The sequence below is a fragment of the Numida meleagris genome, chromosome 4 (genome assembly GCF_002078875.1).
Source record: "Numida meleagris isolate 19003 breed g44 Domestic line chromosome 4, NumMel1.0, whole genome shotgun sequence".
In the NCBI taxonomy this organism is placed as follows: domain Eukaryota; kingdom Metazoa; phylum Chordata; class Aves; order Galliformes; family Numididae; genus Numida; species Numida meleagris.
Window position 1 is genome coordinate 77,158,148 of NC_034412.1, and position 20,972 is coordinate 77,179,119.

Sequence of the window (20,972 nt, forward strand, 5' to 3'; positions counted from 1 at the left end):
TCTGGCCCCATGGACTTGTGGCAGTCCAGGTGGAGTAGTAGGTCTCTGACCATTTCCTCCTGAATCATGGGGGGTTTCTTTCGCTCCCCATCCGAGACTTCCAGGTCAGAGAGTAGGGTACTCTGAGGACAACTGGTCTGGCTTTTAAAGACAGACGTAAAAAAGGCATTGAGAACCTCAGCCTTTTCATTGTCCTCAGTGGCCACATTCCCAGCGGCGTCCAGTAAAGAATGGAGATTCTCCTTGGTCCTCCTCTTACTGTTAATATATTTGTAGAAGTTTCTTGTTCCCTGAACAAGAAGTCAAAATCTATATCCCATAAAAGTGATTACAGCCATGCTGACTTCTGTTCGTCCCACTTCAAAATGATCAAATATATCTGATATAAGCATCAGTTCAGCGATAGTGGCCCCAGGTAGGAGAGGTTGCCCTAATTAGCAAGTGTTAGCTTGATTCATTAGGATAATCTGAGACACAACGTTTTAGCACAGCTAAAACGGTATATGTCTTGAGGTTATTTTATTTATCTGGGAGGGTTTCCTTGGTTTATCTGATCCCATTTGTTTTCAAAACAAGATTTGTTCAAGAGCTGATGTAGAATGTATCTTTTTCTTTTATTTTTTTTTTTTCTGCCTTTGCCTAAGCAAGTAATTATTTTCCTGATTCAGTAACTGTCAAGCTATAGACAATATTGCATTCTAGGTCATGAATCCTGACTTTGCTTCCCTGTCCTGGAAAACACTAGTTTAGGCTTCTGTTTTCTGCTGAGAGAAGTAAAGTTTCTTCTGAGCAGAGTTTCTGGTTCCTACTAACCTTTTTAGCATTCCTATATCCTCTGCTGGAGTACATACAACCTTCAAGTTAGCTGTAATTGTGAGTTTAGGATGCCTCTCATGCTCTGTCAGACAACTTCTTTCTAACATCTGTCAAGGGCCAAAGAAGTTCTCATGGCTGCGAGCTTACTGGCAGAGTGGCTTTTGAGTCTGAGTTTGAGCAATCCTTAGAGACTTCTCCAGTAAGCTTATTTAACATTCCTGATAAATACATGTAATCTTACTTCACAAGGTCCTTACTACCAGACATCGTATCAGGAAAAAGTGCAAAACAATTTCTACATGGTCACTTAGGCGCTGTTAATAACCTGTTTACTGGAGTTGAAAATAGAAACATAGGCAAATAGGATAATATGTTCTGTTTAATGTAAGCAGTTGAAAAAAATATTTTTGATGTTGTTAGAAATGGAACCCAGATAGGGACGTTATGTCTATAGGCAGAGTCTTTCTCCACAGGAGCATTGTTCCAAGGCATAGAGAGCATCAAAGATGATGCTGCTGTCAGCCTCTGAAAACATTTGTAACCTGGCATGAAAATTTGTCTCCCATTTTGCACTGTATGCTGAACTACTTGCAAAGCTACATGGTGATATTATGTGAGTACTGTCTCTCCCCACTCTTAATGGAGAGTTATTTTTAAACTGTATTACTGTAGTGATTTTTTTCTTGATAGAGCAGACTCAGAAAGATATTATGCACGAAGGACTCTGCTGTGAGACATGCAAGTAGAAGTGAGAGTGAAAGGACTTGGAACTTTCAACTCACTAAAGAAGGCATACAGTTAAGCAAACTTGGAAGTTTTTTACGTAACTTTTATTCACTGGGTAGGCTGTTGAATGCTAGTGTATTTCTGTGACTTTAGCTCTGCTTTTCTCTGGAGGGTAGGATTTCTGTGTCTAGTTCTGGGCTCCCTGTTACAGGAAGGTCATGGACTTACTGGGAGTGAGTCCAGTGCCAGGCCATAAAGGTGGTTTGGGAAATTAGGCATCTTTCAAGTGAAGAGAAGCTGAGAGAGTGAAAACTTCAGCTTGCAGAAGAGTAGACTCTGGAATGGTTCTATCAATATGTTGGTATATTGATGACATATTGATATCATTATGTCTATCGATATGAAAATTATCTGACAGGAGGGAATGAAGAACAGGGAGCCAAATCCTTCTTGGTAGCGTACAAACAGGAAATGAAACAATGGGCAATACTTTAAAAAGAGTAAATTCCAGCTGAGCACAAGAAAGCCCGGTTGTTTCTATACTGTCAGGGTGGTTGAACAATAGAACCTGTTATATAGAGAAGTTGTGGATTCTCTGTCTGTTGCTGAAGTTTCAAAATATGAAATAACTTTTTTCATTTTCTTCTAAGTTATCTTTTAGTATATTGTATGCCAGTTTCCCCTTGACCTCCAAAAATGACATTCCTAAACAGCTAACCACTTACTCTTATGCTCAACTAGCATTGGTACTTCTGGTAGTTAGGCAGCTTTCTGAAAAGAAATGGCAAACAATATTTACTTTATCCTAATAGAAATTCTGCATATTCTGTTTTTTTTGCCTCTGTTAAAGTTTTGTGTTCATTGAAAATGGATTAAGAAAACTCAGAAACAGGAATTATTTTATTCATAAAATATTTGTCTTAGACATTTTGGCATTTTGTAACTGTATGTTTATAATTTACAAAGAAACATTAGAACGACGTTGGGAACAGTTTTCCAAATAGAACACAGTGAGCTCCTCACCCACCACGGGAGAGTTTAGTGGTCTCTCAACTGAGTGAAGTAAGTATCCACGTGCTCTTAAGAACGTGAGAATGAGGATATAGTTCCACTAGATAATAGGTTTTGTTGTTTTTCATTTTGTTCCCTGGCTTTCTGATTCCTTCATTCTGGTTTGTTTGTTTGTTTGTTTGTTTGTTTGTTTTTGTCGTGGGTATTCACTGACAACCACTTTGTGTTTTCCAGCTCATGTTGACTTTACTAATGCAAATGTATTTCTCCGATGATGTACTACTATGGATGGTAGTGGCAGACCATGAACCTAAAACTAATTTTAAAAATGAAATAAACTTATTCAAAATTAAAATGCATTGATGCACTAGTAGAGTAGTATCAATAGTGAGACTACTTACTCTTGAAAAAAAATATGAATTTAGATATCACAAAGCTTTCTGCAGTACTAGATTGAGTGGAACATACATTCCTCTCTACATGTAGTGTCTTAAAGTGGGAATTATTAACAGTATTCACCAATCACATCAGTTAAGAACGCATGAAGAAAGACTACAGTTTAAAAATGCAGCAAATAGCTTCATTGTTTACAAGTGTAAGTCTGAATTACACAGTAATTTCTTATAAAAAGACATTTCCTGCATTTTAAATCTTGAATTGGTTAGATACAGCCAGCGTTATTATAAGCCTACTCCCTCCAAATACATTTAGTCTAAATTTCCTAAACATTTATAAGTGGAAAAAGGGGAAGGTGAGAGTCTGACAACTTATTAACCAGTTTTTGAATTACAGACCAAAAAATGTAGCCTTTTTTGAATTGCTGACTTATGTCTAATGTTCTTGTCTATTCCGTGCTTGAAAAGTGATTATTACTAGTTCTTTAGATTTCTCCTGTACTTAAATCTGTTTGAAGTCACTCAGAGGCTATTCTTGAGTAAAAGTATTTGACACTAATCAAAGTTCTTGCTTATGTTGTCTTTTCTTAGATGTTTACATGCTTGTAAGTGCTAAGGTAAGAAACCTATTTATGAAAGTAGAAGGAAAGACATTGGGAACAGGAGAAATGGGGGTGATAAAGAATGTTTGTCTACAGTTATTGGCTTTGTTTAGTATCAGTGTAAAAAAGTCCTGGAAAATTTCCGTCTTTTTTGCTACCAAAGGAACAAAATGGACAGATGGCTCAGCCAAAGTTAATGTTGTCTTTAAACTCATGAAAAAGAGGTCTGTGTACCACCTTTCCAGGTCTATGTTACAGTTGCAGTGTTGTAATATAATTCAATAGTATAAGCCCCTCATATCTGAGAGTGATTTCTATTTTTCCTGTAATTCCAAAAGATACTTTCAAATCATGAAAGAAATAATGAGTTTGATCTGTAAAAGATGAGTAGATCGAACTAGAAAATTTACTATTCTGAACCTGTCCACTCTAAAATAATAAGCCAACATTTTCAAAGATAATTTGCTAGAAAACTTTATTAGAAATATATGCACTGCAACAATTTTCTTCTTTATTCTGTTAACTAAAAAGCTGAGATATAAACTGATAAGATAGGAACATATCATAGTGTCATTGTACCATCTTGGTGTAACTTTGCATGAAAGGGAAACCAATGACTGAATGCAATTAATTTGTTCTTTTGACTTGCAAGATAATTTGCAGGTTTCACAGAATCACATAGTCACAGAATTGTAGGGGCTGGAAGGGACCTCTAGAGATCATCTAGTCCAACCCCCCCTGCCAAAGCTGGCTTGCTGGCTGAAGTCTTTCTTAGTAGTGCATGTAAATATGAGTATAAATTTCCAGCTTTCCTTAGTTCTTCCTTCTACTTGGAGCTTATCCTGTTTCTGCTTTTACTACTTCATTCTACAGTAGCAAAGAAACTGATGATAGAATGTCTAGATGAACAAAAACCTGCAGTAATCGTTCACTATGGCTTTTTGTGCCAGAATCTGAGTTAAGTCCTCACTTCTGTTAGTTGGTTGTCTGCACTATTTGTGTGTACCATGGTATGTACAGTGCTATTAATGCAGCTGCAGGGCAGTGAGGGTATATATATGGGAGATTATGGACAGGGAAAAATGAAGGAAGGACTCACTGGACTTAGTAGGAGACGGATAAGGAGAAGGAATAATCCTCTTATATTTGTCCACTGGTATGCATGAAGGTCCCCTAAAATAATTATTCACATAAAATATGATGACATGATCTTAAATGGGTAAGAGCTATTTGAATCCTCAATAACTATTTCATTGCTAGTATATAAAAGAATCTTTCTGACTTTCAGTCTTGGGTTTGTAGTTAAAGCTTTTTGTGGAGCAGTTACCAGAGGCTGTTCCATCTGTTTAGCATGTGGCCCTGATAGCCTTTTCAGTGCTATGGCTAAGAGTTTATAAGAATTTTGCACATTCTCTACCTGCATATTTCTAATTCAAGTGTCTCATGAGAGAATAATTAATGTTTTATCCAATGGAATGTGTAACCAAATAACTATAATAGAACTATTTGTTCTTAAGTAGCTAATAATCGAAATTATTAGTGTCTGTTTACTGCAATAATATTGACCTTGTGTTGTCTGTATCCCTAACTATTAGATTGGGAAAAAAAATAAATAAACTGAGAGAACACGTTTACTTTAATAATGGAATCCACCTCACATACACTTGTGTTGAACATTTTGCACCTGAATCCAAGCCTTCTTAGCATAAATTTCATTAAGTGCTTTTCTAGTAGACAATAAAAATGTTCATCAGATTGCTCTCTTACACTCTTTTTTGTATGATAGAATCCTTAGAGTTGGAAGGGACCCTTAAAGGTCACCTAGTCCAACTCCCCTGCAGTGAACAGGGACATCCACAGCTCGTTCAGGTTTCTTAGAGCCTGGTCCAGCCTGGCCTTGAAAATATCTAGGAACAGGGCATCCACCACTTCTCTGGGCAGCCTGTTCCAGTACCTCACCACCCTCACTGTAAAAGACTTCTACCTTATATCCAACCTGTGAATTAAATATCAAAAATTCAGGATTTTCTCATAATTTGTCTCATAATTTTTCTCATAATTTTCTCTCCTTTTCTTCTTTACTTCTTTTTTTTTTTTTTTTTCTTGAAATTGCTTTAAACAGTTTGCTTTTACTTTGTTCCTGAATTATTCCTCATGCTTGTGAGTGCTGATAGGAATCTCACTGGAACACAGCTGGGTTTTCAAGAGACATTTTGAATTGAAGAATGAGTGTTTTCTTGTGGGAGTTGATAAACTCAGAGTGGATAGCTTCTGTTTGAAATACACCATCTAGAGAAGTACCAGAGTGAAAAGTTACGATGGAGGTATAAGGTACTGATACATACAGTGAGAAAATAATAGCCACTTGGAATCAGGAAAACCTAATAATTTGAGTAGCAAAAAATAATATTTTTTAGTGGTGACAAAAGTAGCGATTTTACTGAATGCAGTATAGATTTAAAAACAAAAGCTTGAAATAAGGAAAAGAGATGATCAAAAATGGAGGAAGAATACTTTTTTTTTTAATCACTGAGTCTGTCTGTATTTTAAGGGAGCTGTGGAGGTCATCTAGCCTAACCTCCTCCTGAGACACTAAGTGAAGCAGGTTGCTGAGGGCTTTGTGTAGGTGAATTCTGTGCACCTTCAAGAATGGAGATCCTGAAACTTCCTAGTTTCCATCTGCTGTTTGAAAAGGTTTATCTGAATATCTACTCAGAATTTCTTGTACTCTAACTGGTATCTGTTGATAATCTTCAGAATGTGCTCATGTTCCATACAACAATGGTGCCAGGGAATACAAACAAGTTTTATTAACAGAGGAGGGCTGGAGCTGTTCTGAGCTAGAGCATTTCTTGTAAATGTGTATATGAGCACAGTTAAATGAGAGAGTGATTAAAATGATGAAGAAATGGTAAAATTTTGATCAGATTAGAATACATTCAAAAAACATATAGTCGTTTATTCCCTTGGTAATTCTACAAAAGTCTGTAATGTAAGCTATAATTTTGAATAACCTATAAACTCTTTCAAGAAAGAGAGCTGCTGCGTTGGAAGACATTAAGTCAGATCTGGCTATATGTTTTTTCTGTCACTGTTAACATTATAAGAAGAAGCTAACTGCAGTCAGTATACCAAAAATGTTGCTATGTAACTTTTCTTCAGTCAAGTATGCTTCTTGCTTTAAGTTAATACATTAAAGCAGAGAATAAGATGTAGAATTATCTAGCTATTCCAATTCAGGAGCAAGCTGAAAAACACTTAGTGGTATTCCTCAACAACAGTTTGTTTTATGAGAAAACTAACATTGTTTTTCTGACAAATAGGCCTCTTTTTTTTTTTTTTTTTTTTTTTGTTTTGTTTTGTTTTGTTTTGTTTTGTTTTCCTGGTCTTCCGTAAGAATTTGTACCAGTGGAGAAGGAATTGATCATGCAAAGAAGAGCATGCACACCTGTGAAATCAGGCTAGACCTTCAGTATTTCTTCCTACTTGATGAAACTGTGGAGCTATTCAGTTTTTGTGCAAAGTTATAGGATCTGTTTTTTACTGGAAAATGCTATGTATTATTTTTGCAATAGAGATTTCAAAATGAAATGTTACCAGTCTTATTAATATTAAATTTTCTACATAAATTGTGTTTATGTATCATGCATGTGCCCTCAAATAATTCAAGTTGATTTTCTATTCTCTGCTGCTGCTGATGGTTTTCTTGTGAAAAAGAAACTCATAATGATATATGTTTTTCTGTTGACAAATATGAGTTTTGTATTTAGTTATAAATACATGCACATCTGTGTGTATATATAGAGAGAAGTACATTATAAATGCAGATGTTTGAGCTAGGAATGTGTAAATAAAGGAATTTAGACTTCGTACTGCAACCACCAAAACTTATTCTGTATTCCTTCAAGGAAAAAATGAGGATAACATTGGAAATACTTTAACTACTAAGCACTACAACAATTCAACAAAAAAATACAACAATTGTTGTATTATTTGTTGAATTGTTGAAAAATTTTGCAGTGACAGAATTTTTTATTTCGGTGCTACTCCTGTAATTGCAAACCACCTACTTTCTTCTGCTTTTAAAGACACTTTTAAAGATACTTTTAAAGTATCTTCAATTTATATGAGCAGAGAAGAAAATATTTTCTAGGGGTTTGAAACAATACTTTGTTTCACTTCTAGGCTGAATATTGCAGAGTGGATTTATTTAGAATTTTTTTTGATACACATGTAGCTTTTCATGTTTTATTTTTTATGATTAATAAAAAAAAAACACTTTCTGTAGCAGAAGCATGGCAGTTAATTCTGACACAGCCTGCAGTAATTTCTGCAAGGTTTACAGAAGGGTCAAAATTCAAATTGATGTGCTTGAGTTAGGAAGCTGAAAAAAAACTTCAGTAGTTGTGTGCATAGTGTCCTGTAGGCAATCTTGTGGAATTTTTGTTATATTTGCATACTTGAGCACTGAAGCTATACATAGTATATTGAAACAGCAGGACAAAAAGGTTATTCTACTTCAGTTTCTTATCCACATGGCACTGAATTTGAGAGCAACTGAATAAAAAATTCACAGTAACAGTTCAAAAAGAATCACAATGGGGAAAAAATACAGGCATTTATTGGACCATAGTTTTGAAAACAAAAAAATTCTTCTAGACATGAAGCTATCCTTAGTTAAATTAATTTGCAGAAGCTGCAACCTATAGAATGTGAATTTACAATTATTTTTGTTCTCGTGAACAAATGTTTTACACCTGCAATTGATTAAATGATGATAAAAATTGCATATCTGCTTTTCTCTCAGGCTGACAGGAGTACGTTTTTTCATCTGCATAAAAAAGCATCAGTTTGAAATTATGTCAACTTTTAAACCATCTTACTGCAATTACCAATTATTGTCAGATAGACTTATTTAAATATAATGATCCTTATTTGACTCTGTCTTGCACTTTAATACTATTTCATCAATAATAAGCTCTGCAAGTATAATTAACAGCTCAATTATGCAGTATTTATGCAAGGTATCTACTTGGACTAAAAGATTGCATTTAGCCAGTGTCATGAAGACTAATTTGGAAACAATGGATAGTCATTTAGAATAATTAAGTCTGTAGAGAATTGAAAACTTCATAGGAAAGCTTTTGTCATATATCCGATTGCACTGAGACCAAGAACAAAAGCTGTTTCAGAGTGCATTGTTTCTCAGCTCCATAAATGTCTTTTCTGTCATACCTGTAACTTACTGTCTTTACTTTTGAGGGTATTTCAATATTTGATCTGCATAACATAGTAAAAAGCTCCTAAAGTTATAATGTGACAAACCCTTCAATAAAAAATGTGAAATGTAATGACTTTCAGAACAAAGCAGTTTTATTATGCAAGATGTATTTCTCTGTTTTCTCCTTTTTTTTTTTTTTTTCAGCTAGGAAAGCTCTAAGAAAAAATCTGTTATGTCCCACAATTTCAGTTTCCTGCCTGAAGAGGACCATAGTTTTGCTTGAGGAAAAAATGTATTCCTAGCTTATCTGATAATATACAAAGCCTTCTTTTGAAGAGAATATGCATATATGAATTTTTGGAGATGGTCTCCTGTGTTCAGTAAGAGAAAAACTGTTGCCATAGGTCATTAATAGTATGTATTTATTATAATAGCATAATAATAATCTGTTTTAAAAATAAAAGACATGATAAAAAATAGGTAATACTAGAGAAAAAAATTATCTAAGTATTCTGTTCCATATGCATGACAACATAAGGGAAATATTGTGGGAAGAAATAAGTTTAATGTTTTTAATACAACTTTTAGATTACAGTACTTTCTAAAAGGTTTAGACTATTAACTTAGTAATGCTTAAAAAAGCATTGCTTATATCTAGTGCCACACACCACCAGAATTCACACAAAACATAAGTACAGACTGATCAGCCTGGCTTCTGTCTGGTTGATTGGGACTGAAGAGTGCTAGTATAAGCACACTCTTACTCTTGTTTGACAGATACAATCACATTCGTGGATCCCTTGATCAGCCCATGATATAAACGATAACAAAATAACAGCAAGCAAATAAAAAACAAAATGTTAAAAAGACATTTTACCCTGCATTGCAGAAAATAATAAAATATGTGGCTTTCTGACGTTCTGTCTCAATTTACAATCTTCAAATTTATGATGGTGAAGGCTAGCATGCAATGTAATACTGAGCATCATTGAAATTTTGTAGTCACTTCAAACTTCAGAACTTCTTTGCGAAATTTGCTGATAGGAAAATGAACATAGAAGATTTAAGTTAAATTACTTAATGCCTAAACTAAATTTGTGCTGTACAAACTATTGGCAGGCTGTTACCATCTGGGTAGAGCAGATGATACAGAATTTCATTGTAGGTCACCAAAATAGCTACTCTCTATCTTTCAAAGATTAAGAGCCTTAAAGCAGTATCTTTTAAATGTCACTTCTACTGCCAAGTCCTGCCTTTGTCACTTTAATGCTGTTATTTTAGCTATCTCTGTATGGGGTTTCTTTAATTCCTAAACCAAAACCTGGTCTTTTTCACATACCACAACATGCATAAACCTCATAATATCAACTTTAGATATCTTTTGCATATAAAGAATCTTATATCATTGCTCCTCTAGAATGGGAAGTGTCATTAAAGCTCAGCTGGGGAGTCTCACTCAGAGTCTTACTCTTCTGAGAACATAGGCACTCAAAGGAAAAGCTAGAAGTGCAGGGCAAATATATTCCTCATGCTGTACCTTTCTAGGTTTGTACAATTTGCATCTTAGTAACTTCCTCTCCAGGGATTAGAGCCTTCTGTTTGAGTAGCCAGTAATGGACTTTCTTTGGAAAAATAATAATAATAATAATAATCAGGCTTTTGATATCCAGTGTGGATATCCAGATGGTGGATATCAAGAGGTGTATGAAGAGCAGTTGCCAGCGAAGACTGAGGCAAAAATGTCATTGAGTACCTCAGGCTGCTCCTCTTCTGTTATTACCAGCCTGCCTGTATTGCTCACTGGAGGTTGGGGAAGCTTTATTGGACTTACATAGTGACTATTACTTTGAGTGATTATGCTTGAATTTAAGTCAAACATGCTGATATTTTGTTTAACATACTTCTATTTTGTCAATGCAGTATGGCTGTTGTTTGGTTATAGTCATGTGCTGTATGATTTGGACACTTCATACATCTGAAATATCCATTTATCTATGTAATGCATATCCACATTATGTTATAAATTGTTGCATTTCTGGAATGAAGCCTGTTACTTACCAGTTTTGTGTGTAGTGTCCGTTGAAGTATTGCAGTTTCCGTTTATCAATACTTCTGATATTGTTATCTACGAAGTAAACATACTCTTAAAAAAAATCTATTAAAAGAGAGGCTTGATTTTTATTTCAGTCAAGTCTGAAGTATGGAACATAGAAGCTCCTAGCTTTGCTCATTATTGGAGTTATTTCATACCTAACTTTCTAACAGTCTTTGATCTTACCAGTGTAATATTTTTTGCGGTATATTAGGGATATAATGAAACAATCTCCTAATTTAAAGTAGGTGGCTCGCAAAGCACAGGTAATTGGATCTAAATAATTTTAGACTCACGTACACCTACTACATATATTAAAAAGACTCTGGAGACTTTCATAAAGTACAGAATAAAACTAAACTCTTCTAGTGCACTAATTAACAGTACTAGCAGAAAACCCTACCAAAATGTGTCAGTTATGTCTCGTCAGTGATCAAGAATATGCATGTTTACTAAATAAATAGCACATAAATTTTAATAAAATAAAGAAAAAAAGAAAAAAGTTACATCTGAGCATCATTAAATAAAAAGTGTTCAGCATGCAAAAGAAAAAAAGAAAATTAAACCTCTTTACTTTTTCCACCATACTTTCCATTCTATGAAAACAAAGAAACCCAAAGAAAAACAAACAAAAAACTTTCTTACATGTGTATTTCACTTTCATCTAGTTCAGTCCTGCCTGGAGTGTTGACACGTTCATCTGAGTCAGCAAATAATCATGCGATTTCATCCTTTTGCTCTCTCTGTTTTGTGTGTGTAGTAACATCCTGCTCATTGCTCACCTGTCATATTATGTTATGTTTTGACCTTTGTATTGTCTTCTGTCTCTGAATTGCAGACTCCTAATTGCCTCCTCACCTATCATTCTGTCTTAATTTCTTCCCCTTTACTTCTCCATCCTGTTTCTGAAATGTAGCATTCTGTCCTTCAGTTCTGCCTTCATTTGAATAATTGTGCAATTTGGTAATCTTTTTCCTAGCTTGAAATTGAAAATTGACTGGAAAATTTACAAGGACATAGCCAGTAGAACTTCTTGCTAAAATTAAACATGCTATGACATGAAAGTTTCTGGAAGTTTTTCTGCTCTATTTAAAATCTGATAAAAAGTGTTGAAGGCATAAAAGAAAGAGTACTGTACATCTAAGCCAGACAAGTTACAGACTGTCTTGAGTTATTCGGCTACCCAGAGAACCAAGGAATACATGGTATAATAGAATATATCGTAATATAAATATAGTATAGTATAATAGAATTAATTTTGAAAACTGGTTATTCAAGATCAGCTGTACTTTCTTTTTCAGTTGAGCATGATTTATGTAGTGCATAACACAATAGGTACCCTAAACTAAAATAAAAAGTTTAAATACAGTAGGATTTTAGAGTTAAAATCCTGAAAACCATTTTAGATACTAAGAGCTCATATTTTTTCTTAGGTTTAAAGGGAAACTACGGCTCTGAAGTTCATGTCGCCAAGCTTTCAGTATTGGATTTCTAGGCCATGATTCATTGGAATATATGCTCATACCTCTTGTCAATAATTTTGATTTTCCAAGGTGCATAATCAGGTCCTTACCTGAAGAGAAGTTCATGAAAATTCCAGATGGAAATGTGAAGCCTAGTCTTCTGACCAGAATCTTTATGAAGATATGTTTATAATGATAATCTATTTAAAGAGGAAAAAGAAAAGCACATCGACTGTATTTCAGTAAAGTTTTGACAAATTGCTTAAGTGAAATAAGCTGTCCATCTGTAATTGTGGCATTGGGAGCAGAAATATCATAACATCAAATGTTCCTTAAATGCCAACTGATTACTTATTTTGTATTCCAATGGTCTAGCTAGTACTGGTGGTTGCTAGCAAAGCTAATCATTTTGCAAAGCAAATAGTAGTTTTTACCAAAGGAAAAAGCAACTTTTCTCTTGGAGAAAGTCTCATGAATTCATATTTGTAAAACACAGGTTAAAAGATTGCCCTTGAGTAAAATTAGTAAACGAATATTTTAGCGGTTCTGCTTGCTCTGCAAAATTGATCATGGCTGTAATCAAACTCATTTGGAAAAGAGCCATACAAAATTGCTCAGAAATACTCTGTTAGGAATGCTTTGTTTTGAAAAACTTACCTCTGTGGAAGAGGCTCAGCATTTCTTTATTTCTATTAACTTGCTTTAGGTGAGAATTAGAGATAGTGGATAGATTTGTAATGAGAATGATACACGCTCCAAGAGAAGGTCACCTTTTTAGGTTACTATGTTTCATAGGTGTTTGTAATTGTTAGTGAAATTGAGGAAAATAGGATAATACAGAAAAATGGCACACCTAATGATGTGTTTAGTAGGTGAAAAAATTAAGCATATCAGTACAAGATAGGTCTTAACTATCAAGATAAGTCTTAAATATTTAAGATGTATTAGCGCTTTATATTGTTAATGTCCTTGTTTCACTCTAGGTGTCACTGTCTTTGCTATAACTATACTGCTGCTGTTTAAGTTAGGTGAATTTCTCTGCAAATCCTATGAAACAAGCCTATGAAAAATTAAGTTTATAGCCATGAGCATTTTCCTATAACAGTCAATAGTTTAAGATATTTTTCTTTTAAATAAATACATAAACACATCTATCCATTTCTTGCAACTTCCTCCTCAAGATTTTTCTTTGACATGCTGTCTTCAGGAGCTTTACAGCTGTTCAACTTGATGTGCTATGGCTTCTATCAGAGGAAAAGTAATGTTTCATCCTTTGTCCCATCTATGTGATCAAATATATTGGTTTTTTTATTAGACTTTGTATTTGTAGGGGCAAAAGTTGCTTTTCTTTTGTGCCTGTATAGTATCCACACAACAGAACTCCTAGTAATAATACATAGCCCTAGAGAACTACAAATAGGGAACAAAAACATTTTGTGATGGATTTAATTTTTTTCTCACTTTTTTGCCAGAATTTTATGTGATATCTGTAGCTGACTCAAATTGTTTCTACAGCAGAGATATCCCATGAAGTTCTCCTAGTCTGACATATTTCTGCTGTTTTGCTTTAATTATATACTGAATGTTTATAAGAATAAAATAGACTGATACTCAGAGTCATGGGAGGTTCAATTATTCAAATACATGCATTTTTTTTCTTCTCTACATAAGGCTGTTGTACTGTTTCCTCTATTTTCCACTTGTATGTTATTTTGAGATTGAGGAAGAAGGGAAGATAATTTCCATCACATTTTGCTTTTCATGCTTTGGTAGCAACAACTCACATATTTACCTGTTGCATTTTCCACATTTGTTAATAAACAGAATGATAGAAGGAGTTTACATACTCTTTAAATGATCAAACATCTATTATAGTATACGAAAATTTTATTCAAATTTCTTTTTTTGCTGTGATTTATTCAAAATTATTCATTCACCATGATTGTTACTTGTATTGTAGCATCAGATAAATCCAGAATATACAAGTCTCTATTTAGTTGCCTTATATTTTGTGGAAACAGTCTGCTAATTATTGCAATACTCTTGATAAACCTCTATGTATGCTATTGCATATACATACTTGTGCAACTTTTCCTTGTTTTTTATGTCCACAGAAATTGCCTTTACTTTTAGTATTCTATTTTGTAGTTGGTTTTTTTGCATCTATGACAAAGACTCTAGATGTGCTGTTGCTGAAAATGTTATGGGAAATGCAAAGTTTAAATTTGACTGGAACACTTTGTCTTATAAGTATTAAAAGATCTAATCATAGCTGCATAGTTTCCTTGTCTTCTCCCTTGACCTGATCAGTTAAAGACAACATCAGCCTCCACAAGACAAGTATGTGGGTATGAGCAGAATGATTTGAGGTGGGCTTTTAGAGAAAATCTCCCAGTTATCCTCATAGACTTTACTTCACTTAGCCACAGAGCCTGATCACAGAACCCAGGATCTGCATTATTTTTAGATTAAACTTAACTAAAAGGTTTATTCCTCTCCAAAATGCCTTGCATTAAAACCACATAGTCTGTGCATTAGATCCTGAGAAACAGTGTGGTCTGTTTGTATTATGTTATACTAATTGATAACGTTGACGTAGACGAACTGAGTAATATGGAGGTCTTTTTGAGGAATATATATGAAATAAGTATAGTTGATGGAAGTAACTCTTCATAGGCCTATTCTTCAGGTATGACCTAAATGGGCATATAAAGTAGATTCTTATGAAACTGTCCGTAGCAAGTATTAGGCAAAATCTTCAAATTCTGATATCTATATAACCAATAATTTAATGTGGTTGTCTTTTAATGTTGTTGTCTGTGTGTAAGGAATTTGTTCGTATACTTAGTATGGTGTGGCTGTCACAAATTTTGAAGTTCTGTGGACTGCTAACAACCAAAGAAGCTGTCTTCATACATAAATACATGGGAACAAAGAGAACAGTATCTTAAAAAAACAACAACAACAACAACAACAAAAAACCAAGTTCCTGGCTGAACAACAAAAACAAGCAACAAAACACTTGACCTCTTCAACAGATTTATATAGTTCAGTCTAATCTTTTAAAACTTTACCATCTACCTTTGTAAGTCAGATCCATAAAGGATGCTTATAAGAACTTCAAAAGGCTGAAGTACAAAATATTTTTTGTTTTTATACAGTAGGTTTTCAGTAGTTTTTGTTTTCTTACACCATAACTGGACACAACTTTCCAGTGCCATCCTTCTGGCATCGAAGTGATGTAAATCTATATTTTTATTGCTTGGCCTCTTTGAAAAATAGGTTTCTTGGTATAGTAATTTCAACCATTTGAGTTTCCTTGTGTCTAAGTTTAGAGGGGATGCTACTGTATCAGAAAAAGTTACATAGTTATAAAAGTAATTTTCTTATAGTAAATATTTGCTGAAGACTTTTTGCACTAATTCCTAAAAATGTGTTTTGACATCAAATAACACTGAATTGTATCCTGAACATATTATGCATTATTCAGAGTAGAAAGGCTGTTATTATACAATAAAAACATCCTGTCAGTCTCTTGTGTAAGTGAGATATGAGTTTAAGACATGATGTAAGTCTTCTAAAGCCTACTTTTTTTTTTTTCTCTAGCAATTCTCTAGCAATTATTCTCTAAAATACAACTCTTTGCACTTAATAATATCTTGATGGTATAAAATGGCTAAACATAAGCCTCTTAGTAGAAGTTTTAGTGTCTCTGATTCATGCCTGTACATCTAGAAATTAATTCAATAACTTTGTCTATTTTATGTATGTTACAATAAATTGATCCCAGAGTTCTTTAGTTAAAAATTGCGAAGAGAAATAGGGGATTTTAACCTCAGATATTTTCTCCTAGTATTAGTGTACATGGGAAGGTTTCATATTTCCTTTTGATCCATCAAAATGATGTGTTTAGGATGGAACATTGTGCAGGATACGTCTCTGCACCTGGAGTTGTACTTACTCAGTACCATAGATGTAACTAGAGGAGCAGAGGAGAGGTCTAAATGGTGTGATGGCTATTGTGCCTCTGAAAGACTAAGAGTAGATTTGCCCTTAGCTGTTGTTTAATAAAAGAAGTCCTATGTTACTCTGTCAGAATAACGAAGTATGTGCAATGTAATCTGAGAAGATGCAAGCTGTATCACATTTCTGTTATATGACAGTTACTGATAATATCTATAAAAGTTTTTATAAAAGCAACAAGATAGGTCCTTGTAAGAGGTCTTGCCTTGGCAGAAAGAGACTCTTAGGCAATTAATTCCTCAGGAAATGGGTATCGCAGTTATTTTCATTGATTAAAAGGTTACAAAACATGAACAGATTTGAAAGATGCAATTTAAGACATAACCTGATAAAGCTTCATCAGTGTTTCATTTCACATACTTCCAAACTGTTCACTAATCTTAGTTTTTTTTATAACTTTAATTCTTTTCAGACTCTGATCAAAACTGTAAAAGGATCTTCACATGTATACTTAATGAAGAAATAAGACCCACTTTAGAACAAAGCAGATATTTCATCCCTTTTTATGAGTAAGGGCATCTACAGTTAATGCCACTTCCACTTTCTGTCTCCTCTGTCTCTCTGACAGTGTATGACACTGGAATGCCTCATTATAAATGGGCACTGAATGACAGCTTATGTGCTTGGAAGGTATGTTATATCTGTCTAAACCTGTTATGTTGTTTCTAACTCAGATACTGGAATTACAACTTCAGTACACATATTTTTGCTATTGGTTGTAAATGCAGGTAACTTTGATTTTTATTTTTTAGTTTGTTTAAAATCTTGGACCAAAGGTTTACTGTGTTCTTAAATGTAGCAGTGTTTGTAAATACAATAAAATCCTTTGTTTCTCTAGGCAGTTAACAAATTATAGGCAAATGTATGCAAACTGTGACTTAAAATTTTGGAGAATTCCAAACTGCATATCACCAATTTGAAACAAAAGTGAAATGACAATTTGAGATTTATCTCTATGTTACTGACATCATACACACTATTACCCTTGTGAATTAAATTACCTGTAAAATTGTATATATGCATATATCCTGCAATTGTAATGCTGCTGCCATATTTCTGCTGTAGCTGAAAAGCTATTGAAGATTCTAATGCTTATAAAAACATAGCCTCTGCCTTCAAGAGTTTGAGCTGTTTCATTCTAAATGTGCAGTTCTTTCATAACAATGTCAAAGGTGTATGGGTGTATGAAAGACAAAGCTTTTCATATTTTTAAAGTATTATTTACTTATTGGTTTTGTTTTACACAATGCATGTAAACATTTTTACAGATTTTGTCCTTTATTTACCATTATGCTCGTGTTCCGATGCATTCCTCTATAATCTGAGGAATGTAATATAACTCAAAAGTAAAATTCCTGTGCTGTTGAAAGAGCTTAACAAGTAATGTGAGGTAATGTTATGCGCAGCAAGTTACTAGGCAGAATAGATATGGTATGGTGCTTGTTCTTATGTTATGGTGTCTCCTTTGTGTAAAATTCTGCAAATATTTTTATAGAATTGGAGCATGCTGCATTAATTAAATCTGAGGTTGGAATTAACACTGCAGTGTCGATGTTGACTTGTTAAACAAGTGCAAACTACACAAATGATGACTGGTACAATGTAAATTCATGTATATATGTCTCCAAAAGCAAATGAAACTACTAACAATAGCAACTATATAGAAGCCTAAGATGTAGGATATTTGAAGGACACACTAAAGATTTATTATTTTCAGTTGATACATATTAGAATCCTCATTACTGAAATCTTATATATAACAAGAACTTCTTTAGTGTATTAATTCTTTTGTAAAGCAAGAGGGTTGAAATCAAGTGTAAGTTACTTTCAGATGACTTATTTAATTTTCTGTCACAATATGATAATGAGTTACAGAGATCTCATTGTTACTTAGGACTTCTTTATATATACATATGATATTATATCATTATTTTTGCAGCCAGTAGCTAAAATAGGTTATGGTCAGTTCTAGTAATTTATAGAATAAATTCAGCTTCAGAACTTTTAAACAGAATGCATCACTTTCTATTTGTTATCCATCTGATAGTCCCCTTCCCTGTGCTATCGTAGAAGTTTTTAAATTTTATAGGTATCTGGAGTCATTCATAATCTGAAAATTAATCACCAAATCCTTCTATAGAAGTACTAGAAGCAGTTATAGATTAAACCTTAATCAGGAAAGTGATTATCTAGAAAAACAGGGTAACAAAGCAGAAGGAGAAAAATAGATAAAAAGAAAAATGCTTGTTAGAAAGTATTTAGCTTTTCCTAATAGTGAACAAAATGTGGGAAATGGGCAAACCTGTGATTAATTGAAGAAAGGGAAGATAGTATGGTATTTAGAACTTTCTAATAATTAAGCACCCAAGGATGCTTAATGTCTTTCACCAGCTGTTCATATACGCTATGCAGTTTACTGTTTATTGTTATCACTGCATGCAGGAGATGGACTCTTGTTTTCGTGTGTGCATGCTGTTGCATCTGGTGCCTTAAGGAAGAGAGAGACAGAACCCTGCAGAAAAATCCATCTTTAACTGCATATTCTTGTGATCCATTAGTAATAAACTTGTTCTATTCAGTAATTTTAATGCATGCAATCAATGTTCGAACTATTTTTTCTTTAATTGTGACATATCTCATGTGGATGCCAAAGGATATACTGTTGTCTGAATGCAGGCCAAGGTTCAGAGCAATGTTTTGTTTTGTCACTGTGCATTAAGGACTTGGTTCATTAGTGAACAAAAGATATTTCAATATAATTATTTGCAAGTGCTTTAACCATAGTAAACACATTTAGTGATTTTATAGCAGTCTACAAAAAACACAAGGTAAGCATCGTGTTGAAAAAATCCTCCTTTTAAAAGTTGAGTAACAAAGGCACTTTGTTTCATGCATCATTCTGTATGGTTTCTAAATCATGTTGTTCCTGGTGCTGCTTCATCTGTAGCAGTAGGTTGTTAAACCCTACTAGCAGGTTCCCTCTACAACTTCTCATGTAGGAATTTCTAAGGCACTCAGTATTGCCCTAAATCTGTTTCTGTTAGTTAATATTGAATACTACATTGACCTTAGAAGGAGTATTGTTAGTTCAAACATTTCTTAAATATCCCATTGAACGTGAACTTAGAAGTGCAGGCAAATCGTGAATAATGATGAAACGTGTAGTGACTTAATTTTTCGGTTCTGTCTTCTGTGTATGTAAAGGATGAGCCTTTCTCCTCCCTTGCTTTTTCTTCTGAATTAGTGGGCCATCAGTTTGTTGTTTAAAATAATGTACCACTTGAAGGTCTGTAAGTTACAGCTTATAAATAGAATACCCAAATGCATGTGGCGTAAGGAATAATGTGAGAAATTAGTGTTGCTTTAGTGTTACTGCAGTTTTAAATATATGTGATACTAAAATTATTTTGCATCAGAACTGTTGGAAAGGCATTGTTGTTCCTGTGTTCTCAGGTGCGACACTGACTATTTCTGTTCATTTCTGCCATCTCCGCTTTACTTTCCACCCAGCCCTTCCCCCACATCTCCAATTTCACTTCATCAGAACATACCTTAGGGAACAAAGATGACTGTGTTTTCACTTTGAATAATAATCACGAATAAGTACAAACTGAGGGGTGGCGTAACTAGATAAAGCAAGTTATACATGCCTAAGTAGATGAGATGCATACCAACAATGATTCTTACAAAATATGATGGTTTTTAATCAGCTAAGGGAATAGATCAAAAATATTTATAGTACTAATAACTACTTACAATGCTAATCTTTACAGAATCATTGGTTGCATCTTTTTAATCCATTCAAATAAAATGTGTTACTTGTACTTTGACCAAGTTTAACAGTTAACAAATTTATTTTAATCCATGTTCCATTTTGTCCATTTCTTCAATAAGAGAAATCTTATATTTTATTTTGCAGTATTTTTTTATAATTAATTTAGTTGTGTTTGGACATGAGTGTAAAAGATTATGAAGGTCAAGATCGTATGAAAGTGAAATGGAGATTATAGAGACTTTAGAAGAGATTATGGGAGATCGTATTTCCAATCAAAGGCCTGGGAATAACAGCATTTAAGTTGCTTGGCCAGTTTTAATTATGTCCTCTTTAAAGTAACACTATGATACATTTTTTTAATTACATTATCAAAAAGAGATGTGTCACCATCATCATAATTATACGTAGTTTGAAAGAAGTGGTAGGTGTGGCTGTGTTTTGCAGAGAGGCCAGCTGAGCATCACACCTGCACATAGTGACTGGTACTCATCACACAGACTTCAGAGGAAAAATAGCTAGTCAGCATGAGATAACCTTTTAACCTTGTTAAGACTGAAGCCTGCAAGATGTGTGGTAGAATTTCAGTCACCTGGAGTTCTTTGAGATAAAAACAAGAAAAAATTATAGCATTTGGGCCTTTCTGTGTTTTAAGTATCGGCTGGAAAAGTGCTTTCAAGGTTTCTGTTTTGCACTTGTATGGCTAAGTGATATTTAACTGGATTCTTTTCAAATGTATCCTTCCTTCTCAAAATGTATTGTAATATTCTGTTCCGTGCAATTACTATGAAGGTGAATATGCAATGTGGTTTTCACAATGAAGAAATAGGTGGTATAAGTCCAAAGAGGAA

The 20,972-nt window shown here is 33.9% G+C and overlaps 1 long non-coding RNA gene across 1 annotated transcript in view; it reads left to right on the forward strand.

Annotated features, from left to right (window-relative positions):
* LOC110398968 overlaps window positions 1-19,312 on the forward strand; it is a 22,675-nt gene extending 3,363 nt beyond the window's left edge. The window contains exons 2-4 of the long non-coding RNA XR_002438778.1: window positions 2,509-2,604; window positions 16,918-16,979; window positions 18,792-19,312. This is a non-coding gene — a long non-coding RNA (uncharacterized LOC110398968). The remainder of the gene's footprint in view (window positions 1-2,508; window positions 2,605-16,917; window positions 16,980-18,791) is intronic.